We start from the raw sequence: 4306 nt of genomic DNA, 5'->3' as shown, positions 1-4306 counted from the left end.
TGGTAAGATCCTTGAGACAATAATCTCAAGACAAATGACAGAGTTTTTTGACTATCACTCACTACTTTGTGATCGTCAATATGGCTTTAGGAAAGGTTACTCTGCTGCTGATCTGTTGTTAAACCTCTCCACTAAGTGGCACCAGTCACTGGATGAATCTAAAGTCAGCTGTGTGGTAGCACTGGACATTGCTGGCGCTTTCGACCGGGTGTGACACCAGGGCCTCTTAGCAAAACTTCAAGCACTAGGAATTGCAGGCTCTACGCTATGTCTCCTCAGTGATTACCTTCATGGTAGATCTTTAAGTGTAGTTCTCAATGGAACGGAATCAGCAAGACATCCTATTGGGGCAAGTGTTCCACAAGGAAGCGTGCTGGGTCCATTGTTATAGAATGTCTATTTTAACGACCTTCTTCATCTCATCCCAGAATCCCATGCATATGCAGACGACTGTACACTGACATTCACTTATCCAAGAGAAGAAATGCCAGCTGCTCTAAGCTACATCAATCACCAGCTAAGAGCTAAATCAGCTTGGGGAAATAGATGGCAAGTAACATTTGCACCTAAGAAAACGCAAATGATGATCTTCTCTAGGCACCATGATGGTAATGCTGGTGCAGTAGTAAGGATGAATGGGAGGGTGTTGGCAACTGGAGAAGAAGTTGATATCCTTGGGGTGAAATTTGACTCCATACTGACCATGAAGAACCATGTTGTAAATCTTGCAAACAAGGCAGCCAGGAAGCTTACAGCACTTCGCCGTATCTCGCATCTGCTTGACAGTAGGGGTTGCAAGATTCTGTACGAGGCACAAGTACGCTCACACCTTGAGTATGCTCCACTTTCTTGGTTTGCCTGCCCCCCCCCCTCTCATCTGCGACTGCTTGGCAGAGTAGAGAACAGAGCAAGACGTCTCATCTCTCGCCTGGACCGATCCTGGATAGATCTGTCATTTCAGCAGAGCCTTCAACACAGGAGGGATGTGGGTGGCCTTACTGTTATGTACAAGGTCAATATTGTCAAAGTACCACACTTGGATCCACTTCGAGGACAGCGTGAAACAAGCTTTTATGCCACCACACGGGCAGAAAGCAGCAACTTCACTGTGGCTGTACCCTTCTCCAGAACATCACTCTATCTGAGATCATATATACCCAGGATGACTCGAGTATGAAACACATACGTACAGCATGATGATGTCAACGAGATAAAGTCAGTTGATCAAATGAAAATGCTGGCCCACAGATGGCTCCAACTTTATCCTGTTCCCTACTTGTATGTCTTATAACAATAAAAATGCTTTCAAATGAGCTGATGTAGGTAACAGCTCTTAGCTTGTCAATAAAATTATGAATCCTTAACCTGTAAATAGCTTGTCAATAAATCTAGGGATCCTTAACCTTGTCAAACCCTGTGTAAAAAAAAATAGAGATAGATAGATATCGCAGTCAGCAGGAATCGATACTGCTTACTGGGGCGGACAGATTCCCAGGCAGCGCTCTAGACCACTCGGCCATCACAAATGCCACATAAGCTGGGCACCCTGGTTCACAAGCCATGTTTCTTTCCCAAGATGTTTTAATCCATCGTATTGATAGAAAATTCACTACTATTCCAATCATAAAACCAGAGTGTGTTCGTCACAGTGTTCTTGTGAGCCTTGCGCATCTACAGTCCGGAGTACTTAGTGGACGAAATATGCAAGATATTCATCACAGCCACAAAACTTAGATATCCTAGGGATTTTGTCGAGAAGGCCCTAATATCAGCAAAAAAGACTTTCTACAGGACTGAACCTAAGGAAATGATGGCTAGGAAAAATGTACCAGCTTTGCCTATGTGAAGCATTAAAAAAGATCAATATAAACCTTGCTTTCAAAAACACGGGGACAGTAAAACAAAGGCTGATTAAAAACACGCCCTCCAACAAAGTTGGTGGGGTTTACAAGGTCCCGTGTACTCAGTGTCCTCTCTCATATGTAGGTCAAACAAGTAAAATTCTGGAAACCAGAATAGCCCAACATAAATACTGAGTCAGGAGAGGGCAGGAGCTGAACGCTATCTTTAACGTTAGCTTCTGTAATCACCCACCGTGTTGGGATGCTGCCCAAATTATTGTACCAAACAGCTCTGTCATAGAAAGGAACATAATGGAATCTTCTCTCTTGAAACATGACAGAAATACCGTATATAACTAAAATTATGGGTTACACAAGCTCGATAGCTATCTAGTAGATTCTATTGTACACAACCTTAAACAACAATGCTATACAAATCACAGGATTGCTCATTATGCCAGGTGGTCTCATGATGGATTGGTGACGCTCGACCAGTTGTCTACGCACCAAAACACCATGCTACACCAATTGATTGCACCATACATTGACAAGATTACCTGATTACATAGGTAGTGGGTTAAAGGATATTAGAAGTAGAAATCTGGATCATAGAAATATTTGTAGATGAATGGTTCAGAGAACCGACATGTTGATAAATTAGACACATGTGCAACTCTTGGGTATCTTTATTGAGGAAACGTTTCGCCACACACTGGCTTCATCAGTCCATACGTAGGAGAAACTTGAAGAACAGGAGGAGAATGAGGTAATCAGTCCCTCAACCTTGAGTCGATGTGTTCAGTCCATCAATCTTGAATAGAATACGGCATATCAGCGGAGAAGCAGCTTGTAAACCGTATTGATGGACTGAACACATCGACTCAAGGTTGAGGGACTGATTACCTCATTCTCCTCCTGTTCTTCAAGTTTCTCCTACGTATGGACTGATGAAGCCACTGTGTGGCGAAACGTTTTCTCAATAAAGATACCCAAGAGTTGCACATGTGTCTAATTTATCATCATAGAAATATTATTGGAATGGTAGAGAAGAATCCCAAGTAAGGCATAATAATCGATACTGAGAAGAATAGTAAACGATATAAAGGATACGTCTCAGTACCCCTGAGAACATTGGGGAACAGAACATTTAAACAGACAAAGAGCACATTCATTTCCTTTCTTTTATTAATTAAATAGGTTACACAGAATATTAGCAATCCATATATATAATATCCACTGAGAAACATTTTCTCAAGTCACAGGACCTGTTTTAAACGCTTAGGAAAAGCTTAGGGCGGACTATTATACCTTCTAATTTCATAAATCTTGACTTCTCAAAATCCTCTTACCCCATATGGGGGATTGGGGATGGTGGCAGTGGTGGGTGTGACGCCGACCGCTGGCCACATTCTAAGAGAGCCAGGAGGAGGTGACAGGCCCACTCCGTCACTCCTTCAGTTGCAACCTTGCAACATTGCATACCTCCTGATGACGCACTGAGAAGTGCGAAAGTACTTAAGCTAAAGATTTCCACCCCACTGTGGCTTGTTTTGCATATTTAAGATCGCCCGTCTGTGATTGTTTGCATTATATATATATATATAAGTGTCCGGGGCCCAAAACTGTTCAACAGCCTCCCATCAAGCATTAGGGAAATTGCCAATAAACCCCTGGCTGCCTTCAAGAGAGAGCTGGACAGATACCTAAAGTCAGTGCCGGATCAGCCGGGCTGTGGCTCGTACGTTGGACTGCGTGCGGCCAGCAGTAACAGCCTAGTTGATCAGGCCCTGATCCATCGGGAGGCCTGGTCATGGACCGGGCCGCGGGGGCGTTGATCCCCGGAATAACCTCCAGGTAACCTCCAGGTATATATATATATATATATATATATATATATATATATATATATATATATATATATATATATATATATATATATATATATATATATATATGCACAATAAGATCACAGTAAACAGGTGATTTCAGAATATGCAAAACAACCACTGTGAAAGAATAGAGAAATTCCAAGCGCTTTCGTGGCTACTCGCATTATCATTCTTCCTTGATAATGTGAGTAATCACGAAATCGCTTGGAATTTCTCTATTCTTTCACAGTGGTTGTTTTGCATATATATATATATATATATATATATATATATATATATATATATATATATATATATATATATATATATATATATATATGTTCGAGTCTCCTTCAGCCAGAGATCAGTGTTTGAGTATATTTCGCCTGCTCTTGCGAATTCCTTGCATTGTTCAAATCTCTAGTAAGGCTGATGCATGCAGGGGATGAGATGAAAAGCTGTAAGCCTTCTCCCTGAAAGCTGGCTGCCTTGGATCAAAGTCTAGCGCAAGCTGGACGCCAAGGTATTGTCCAGTGTGGTGAGAATGGTATAGCACTGCGTACCTTGTTCCAAGGTTCGTAGGTTCGAGTCTCCTTC

This window comes from Cherax quadricarinatus, chromosome 51, assembly GCF_038502225.1.
Source record: "Cherax quadricarinatus isolate ZL_2023a chromosome 51, ASM3850222v1, whole genome shotgun sequence".
Lineage (NCBI taxonomy): Eukaryota > Metazoa > Arthropoda > Malacostraca > Decapoda > Parastacidae > Cherax > Cherax quadricarinatus.
The sequence above is the reverse complement of the archived record's forward strand: the minus strand, read 5'-3'. Positions refer to the sequence as shown.